General features: G+C 41.1%; 1 pseudogene; it reads left to right on the top strand.

Moving 5' to 3' along the window:
• The first annotated feature begins 242 nt into the window (after positions 1 to 242).
• Positions 243 to 2,316, top strand: LOC144373151 (melanoma inhibitory activity protein 2 pseudogene; annotated as a pseudogene).
• Positions 2,317 to 8,229: the final 5,913 nt, after the last annotated feature.

The following is an 8,229-nucleotide window of genomic DNA, read 5'->3' as shown; positions in this document are numbered from 1 at the left end:
GATGGGCACTTGAGCACCACAAGGCTCCTGGGAGTCCTTCACCCCAGCTCCCCACCATCACAACCCCCCCCTTGCAGGGGTTCTCAGTGGTCTGTTCCGTTGCCTGGTGCAGGTTTGAGTTCCTCACCAAACACCTGAGTGTTCACAGCCTACGTTGGCCTGCCTGGGCAGGCTGTGGTTGTGGTGGCAAGAGCCAAAGCCAACTTAGCTTGATGGAGGCACCAAGGACTGCCCTACAGCCATATTAGTGGTTGGTCCTGGAAGAAGTATGCAGGGTTATGGCAGCATTGTCTGAAGACATGAAGCCAGGCCCTAATCCTTATGGTGTTCCTTGGGAGTTGGTGATGTGTAGAGCTATTGGATGTTTTGCTCTTCTCTTGTTTTTGTGGAGAAGTTTTCATTGTGTTAGAAGGAGGCTTTATGTGGGAAGAGAAAAAAAGCTGGCTTTAAAACTTTCTAGAAGAATTGAAGAAAAATGTGAACTACTTGAAAAAGTCAGCCTTGTTCAAAAAGAGCTTGAAGGCTTAGAGTCCACTTTAAAGGGCAGCAGTTCTGAGAAGGATCCAAAAGACGTCCCAGATTTGGAGACCTATGAAAAGCTGCATAGGTCCAAACCTAGCCATGGGGATGAAAGACTCTTTCTAGAAAAAGAGCTAGAAGAACAAAAGGCCAAACATTGTAAACAGGATGAAATCATGGCAGATATATCGAGAAGGATAAAGTCCCTTGAAGGTGAATCAGAATCAATCAGCTCACAAATAGCTGAAACTAAAACAAACTTGAGACTGCTTCAAATGAGTGAGGAAGGACTTCAGCTGGCAATGAAGGAAGCCTTGGATGAATGTTCCCAGCTTCAGCAAAGTCAGGAACCGATCTTACAAGGAGACGCTGAAGCATGGAGGGAACAAGGACGTGTCCAATGTAAAGAGAGCACCACATTGGAAGACTTTCAATTCCATGCAAAACAAGCTCAAACTGATAAAGACAATCACATGGAGTCTCTGACTGAAGGCTTGCTGAAGATGAAAGATAGGTCTTCTCCAACCAAGGGAGCCCAAACAGACATTGGGAACTTGGAATGGGGAATGACGAGTGAATCAGGAATTGGTGCTCACTTGGATGATGAGCCCAAAGGAGCTTTGAAGAAACTGGTTGATGGCGCTAAGCTAAAGGCCTCCTTAGAAACCTTAGAAGGACAAAGATATCAAACTTGTGCTTCCTTATCTGAAGCAGAGAAAACAAAGGAAGACCTTAGAGAACAGATTAGAAGTCTGAAGGCCGAACAGGCAACCTTGCTGTCAGAAAATACACAGCTTGAAGGTGAGAATGAGAACCTTCAGCAGAAATTTAAAGTCATGATGGAATGCTATCAAGAAAATATGATGAAACTCCATAGGAAACTCAGAGTAGAGGAAAATTACCAGGTGGAGCAAGAGGAGAAACTTTCCAAGGTCAAAGAAGAGATGGGCCATACAAGAGAAGAGCTGGAGACCTACAGAAAGCGAGCCAAATATCTTAAAGAAGAATTGGAGAGAACCATTCAGTCCTGTCAGGGGAAGATTATTTACTCTGAGAAAAAAGCACATGAGAGTGAGTTGGCGGTTTGGATTGCTGAAAGAAACCTCCATTATTTCATGAAACAAAACGCTCGCAATAGACAAAAGTTAACTGAAAGGGAGCTTCAATTTGAACTTGTAGAGGAAGATCCCTGTGCACTTGGTGTTTCAAATGTAGCATTGGGCAGAAAGCATTCCCCCAATGGTCCCTCACCACTGGGTCCTCCTTGGCAAGGTGGATGTTATTCGAATTATGGTAGACCATCGCGACCAGCAGAACTCAGAGGTTCTAAGCTGCCTTCTTTGGATAAAAAGGATGGGCCTATGTCTTCAGAAAGTCAATTCAGTCGAAAGGAGACCAAAATCAATCTTGATGATTCCAATGTGCCCGATTCATCTCTCCCTGCTGAAAACCAAGCAACTGGCTCCGGCTCATTTTTGGCACCTTTTCCTCCAGTCAGAGGTGAATTGTTTCCTGTGGACCCAAGGAGTCAGTTCATGAGAAGAGGACCATTTTTCCCTCCGCCTCCTCCAGGAAACAGGTATGGGGCACCTCGAGATTATTTTCCACCGGTCCCACCACCCCCTCCATTTTTTCCAATGCCAGATGTCTATGAATGGAGGTATTTTCCTCATGACCTTCTTCCAAGAGCTGGATTTCCTCCCCCGACCCCTGCATTCTGAAAGTAGAAGTGAGTGCCCTTCAGGCTTCATTCCGCCTTCAAGTGAGCCTGCTACTGAACATCAACAAGAAACCTGATGTTTTTGATCTCTCTTCAAAAGTAATTTGACGTACCTCTCATTTTTAGTTTTTAAGTAATTGCTTTTACTTAAATAAGTGATTATACTTTTGCTCCGATTGAAGCTAAATAAAACTATAATTCTTAGGATAGTATTTTGGAAATAAAGATGGTTTAAATATGATACTATGAGTAAATTATTTCCATTCTGTTTTACTCTAAATATTACAGTATTGAATTTGATTAATCCACTATTCTATAAACAACAATGGGATTTTCATGTATGTCATCTAGCCTTTGGGGATATTTTAAATGCCCAACAAAGGCAGTCCCTTTATAGAAAAAAAGTGTATTTACTATGATTGTAGCAAATGTGAAAGGAACTTTATGCTTAATGAAAGATTTTCATTGATTTTCAGTCTTGTGGGGCATGTCAACTAGTTTTCCCATAAAACAATAACTAGAGCACATTAAGAGTAAACCAGAAAACACTACTAAACATGTCATGGAAGTAGGAGATCTCAAAGACAAAGAAAGTTGCAGTTCTCAGGAAACATTTTGGAATTGGAAACCACAATTTAAACTTACTCTGTTTCCATTTTCCCTGAGTCATCTTGATGACTTCTTCTTCTTCTTCCTCCCTCCTCCTCCTCCTCCTTCTTCTTCTTCCTATTTTTCTTTGTGTTCTTCATCTTTGAGTTCTTCTTCTACCTTTAATTAATTAATCACTCAATCAATCAATTAATTAATTTTTATGTGGTTCTAAGAATCCTACTCAGTACCTTGCATGTGCTAAGTGAGGGCTATTCCACTGACCCACAACCCCAGTTCCTGTCTTTTATATTTGATGCCCATTTTCCTGAAATTTAGAATTGCATTCTGCTGTGGTTCACTGATAAAGGTTTACCTAGTCTTTGGTTTTTGGGGAGATATTTGTAAAATACACATGAATTATTAGGACACTGAAAAAAGAATCAGACACATAATTCTCAGCTTTTGGTATTCTTAGATTTGATACTCATAAAATGACTCTGCTAAACAACTTTAAGTTTTTTGAACTGCTCACTTTCAACTTCTATATCATTGCCAACAAGTGACAATTGGCCAACCTGCACCAATACACAGAGAACACTTTGAACAGTTTTACCCAAAAGAGACCAAGAACGAACATGTATTAAAAATGCCCTAACTATAGTTAAAGCTTTATTCAAATGTTAAATATGCTCTCTAAATGTGTGTGCATGTGTTTAAAGTATACATTTAAACCTGAAATGAAAGTAGTAGTATAACCTCCTTCTTAAAAATAAGAAGCAGCTCTATTAAAACATTTGAAGCACAGTGAAGAATCTGCCTGATACTTGAGCCCAAAATTAATAGAAATAAAAAAATTTCGGGTCTTGCAAAACAAAGTCTACACTTTTAATAAATCTAATAATTCTGTTTTCCCTCAAGAGTCACACTGGTTGTCAAATCAGTCCTTACTTGCCAGCATAAAATATTACTTTCTCTAAGCGAGTGGATGAAAGTTCCGAAGTTATGGTCTGTATAAAATGAACTGATGATCACTCACTGATTGTTATCCAGAACTACTTTTGCCCTAACTACTATTGGTGAATATTTTCTCATATAGTTAATGTCTTATACCAGTCAACTTGAAAGAATCTAATTTCAGGTTTTATCCGAACGGAAATAGTGAAATACCATGATACAGTCCTCTAACAACATTTTGCTTCAAGAGAAAAAAGGTGAAAGGCTGTTCTAAACAAAACACCACTTACTAAATCAGCTTCCAACTAAGTAAATGACAGTCAAGTAAAACAAAACAATTTTTGTGGGAGGCCATCCTCACACGTGATTTGAGTTACCTCCATGGCTGGGTGAGAGGCGTTTAGACACAGCTGTGTCAGAGATTTCCCCATCCTTCTCCAGGTCCGAGGGCTTGTCAGTGCAGAGGCGTGTCTGGTCACTGCCCCGAAGACCCAATCCTTGCCCCTGACCTTGGGCTGCTGCCCCCCTTAACCTTCATTGGATGGGATTTTCCCTGGAATTTTTTGTTTCTCAATGAAAGTCCACTCCCTGGCATGTTCCCTCTTGCTAGCCTCTTCAGTAAACCTCGTTACTGCATTTGGTGGCTGGTGGTGGGAGCTAGGAGAAGCCCTCCCAGAGCTGGTATTAAAGGGAATGGAACCACCATTTGACCCAGCTATTCCCCTTCTGGGTCTATTCCCTAAAGACCTAAAAAGAGCATGCTACAGGGACACTGCTACATCGATGTTCATAGCAGCACAATTCACAATAGCAAGACTGTGGAAGCAACCTAGATGCCCTTCAATAGACGAATGGATAAAAAAATGTGGCATTTATACACAATGGAGTATTACTCTGCATTAAGAAATGACAAAATCATAGAATTTGGAGGGAAATGGATGGCATTAGAGCAGATTATGCTAAGTGAAGCCAGCCAATCCCTAAAAAACAAACGCCAACTGTCTTCTTTGATATAAGGAGAGTAAGAACAGAGTAGGGAAGAAGAGCATGAGAAGAAGACTAACATTAACCAGGGATGAGAGGTGGGAGGGAAAGGGAGAGAGAAGGGAAATTGCATGGAAATGGGAGGAGACCCTCAGGGTTATACAAAATTACATACAAGAGGAAGTGGGGGGAAAGGGAAAAATAATACAAGGGGGAGAAATGAATTACAGTAGAAGGGGTAGAGAGAGAAGAGGGGAGGGGAGGGGAGGGGGGATAGTAGAGGATAGGAAAGGCAGCAGAATACAACAGACATGAGTATGCCAATATGTAAATCAATGGAAGTGTAACTGATGTGACTCTGCAATTTGTATACGGGGTAAAAATGGGAGTTCATAACCCACTTGAATCAAAGTGTGAAATATGATATATCAAGAACTATGTAATATTTTGAACAACCAACAATAAAAAAAAGGAGGAGACTCTTGGTTATGATCAGAGGTTGAACTACCATATGCTTCAGAGGCTAGGATTTTTACAAATTATCATGTTTACAAATAGTCTTTGTGTAATTTATATTTACCTGTATATACAGTTTATTATTTTATGTCTTTTTTTAAAAAATGAGATGAAGGGGCTGGGGCTCAGTGGTAGAGCACTTGCCTAGCATGTGTGAGGCACTGGGTTTGATTCTCAGCACCACATATAAATAAAATAAAGGTCCATCGACTACTACAAAACTATTTTAGAAAATGAGATGAAGGCGTAATTCACACACAATAGAATTCAACCTTTTTAGTGTATAGTCTGTGAGTTCTGACGAATACAGCCATATAATTACTATCCTAGTCAAGATAGAGAATAGTTCTGTCACCCCAAACTCCCCTCTGCTCATTGTAGTCTCTCCCTTTCCCCACCCCTTGTCCCTGGAAACCACTGATCTATTTCTGTCCATACAGTTTGGGCTTTTCCAGAATTCCATATGAAAGGAACCTTAGAGTGTATAAGAGCCTGCAGGTTTAGTTCTTACCTAGAAGCACATTCATTTTTTTTGGGGGGGGGTACTGGGGATTGAACCCAGGAGTGCTTTACCAATGAGATACACCCCTGGTCCTTTTTATTTTTTATTTTGAGACAGGTCCTCACTAAGTTGCTGAGGCTGGCATTGAAGTTGGGATCCTCCTGCCTGAGTCTCCCAAGCAGCTGTGATGACAGGCACGCTCACTGAGCCCAGATAGGAGCACTGTCTTGCAAATAGCAAGGCAACTGAAGATGAATACCTTGAATAAAGTCAGCAGTCAGGAAAGGGCTCTCCCAGCCAGGAACTGGGATTTATAAAACTCTGCTTCCTGGCCTGGATAATAGGCACAAAATGAACCACTTACCTTACACTAAAATGGGAATAATCACACATAAGCTGAACATCTAGTCTGCGTGACATGAGGACAGATGCTGTGCTGGCAGCAGGCTGTGGTGTTCTGAGACTAGGAACTCACCTGAATGCTAGCCCAGGGACCAGTTATCCACTGGGGACAGTCGATGTCATCACAATGCTACTCCAGAGAAGCATCTCCACAGTCAAGGTACACACAGGACCCCACAAAACGGCCAACCGTGTGAAGAAATCCAAAGCCAGGAGCAAAAGTCAGCAGATTCAACCAATAAACACAAGCCAGACACTGAAAATACAGAAGTTGGAAAGGGACTTTAAAACAGCCACACTCAAAAGTGTTCAAAGAAATTAGAGAATGTATAAAATAAGGCAAAAGCAGAATATTGGAAGAGATCAACAGAATAATAGAAGGTGTCAAAGAGAAAGTTACAGAAATGAACAATATAATAATTGATTCTTTAAAAGTATGGTCAGGTTAAACAATCACTAGTCACTGAAGGAAATCACAGAGATATAAAGATATAAAGAGATATGAAATATGAGGGAGTAAGATACATTGAGGGAGGCTGAGAGTCACTCATTGTGCCTAAGGGAAGTTCTTCTCCCCAAGAGATAATGGCTAAGATTTTTTTCAGAGATTCAGAAGGACATGTGGCCTTACATTGAATAAGCATACAAAGCCTGAAGCAGGAGAAATAGGCATCCACATCTACAAAGAAAAATAAATGATAAAAGCTAGTTATAAATTACCCACAAGAGAATGACCATCAGATAACAGGAGAGCTCCATCCACATGGACCCTGTGAGAAGGGGACTCACATCTTCAAGTGCTGAGGAAAAATACCCTCAGAGAGATTGCAAGGTAGGTCATTTTCCTCCCTCCCCCTCTTTCAATATATCCAGACTGAAAGGGCCAACGTTACTGTAAACAAGCCCTTGTGTATTTTGGCAGGTCCCTTTGAGGAAGTGACCAAAGAGAATCATGGGGAGGGGAAGTGCAATTTGGTGGGTGGGGCTTGCTGCATCTAGACTGATTTAGAACTGTGTGCACCGCGCCTAACTTCTGCATCCATTGAAACTACCTTTTGAGACAAACCAGGTGTATTAGTTAGAAATAAACACTAAGATCCTCCCTGAAAGAAGTAGAACTAGTAAGCAATGCACAGGGACGGAAGAGAGAGAGAAAGAGAGGGGAGATAGAGAAAAAGAGAGGGAGAAGGAAAGAAAAAAAGAAAGAAAGAAGAAAAGTCATGTGTCCTTGTTTGCTAGGGCTCTCCTGACAAAGTGCCACAGTGGGTGGCTTGAACTACAGAAACTTATGTTCTCCTAGTTTGGGAGGCTAGAAGTCTGGTCCAGGTGTCAGTAGGTCTGCTTCAGCTGAGGCCCTCTCCTGAGCTGGCAGACGGCCACCTCTCAGTGTCCTCTGTGCATACATATGTCTGTGTCCAAATTTCCTCTTCTTGTGAGGACATTTGTCATTGAATTAGGGCCCAACCTAAAGACCACATAAATTAATTACCTCTCTCAAGATCTTATCTCCAAATACAGTTCCATTCTGAGGTACTGGAGGTTCAACTTGAATTTTAAGGAAACATGATTCAGTCCATAACAATAAGTTATTAGCAGAGAAATCAGTAGGATCTAATTAAAGATTTAATCATCATCATCATCAATTTGAGGAGTTTAAAAACACAGGGCATTATTCTACAGACAGTCCCTGACTTCCAATGGTTGAATTTTCTCTTCACCTTTCAGATGGTGCAAAATCCATAACATTCAGCAGAAACTGTACTTCAAATTCTGAATTTTGATCTTCTCCTGGGCTAGTGATCTATGTCACCATGCTCTCGCACCATACTGGGCACCAGCAGCTCCCAATCATCCCTGAGATCACGAGGAAAACCACCCGCATTCCTGGGGCTTTGTGTGGCTAAATGAGGATGCCCAGGAAGTGTGTTCAATGCATTTTCAACATAGAAAATTTTCAACTTATAGTAGGTTTGTCAGAATGAACCCAATTATAAGTCCAAAACACTCATACTTGAAATAGTCACAGGAAGATGTCAAAAAA

The sequence above is a fragment of the Ictidomys tridecemlineatus genome, unplaced genomic scaffold (assembly GCF_052094955.1).
Source record: "Ictidomys tridecemlineatus isolate mIctTri1 unplaced genomic scaffold, mIctTri1.hap1 Scaffold_261, whole genome shotgun sequence".
Classification (NCBI taxonomy): Eukaryota; Metazoa; Chordata; class Mammalia; order Rodentia; family Sciuridae; genus Ictidomys; species Ictidomys tridecemlineatus.
This window is presented reverse-complemented; position numbering and strand designations above follow the sequence as displayed.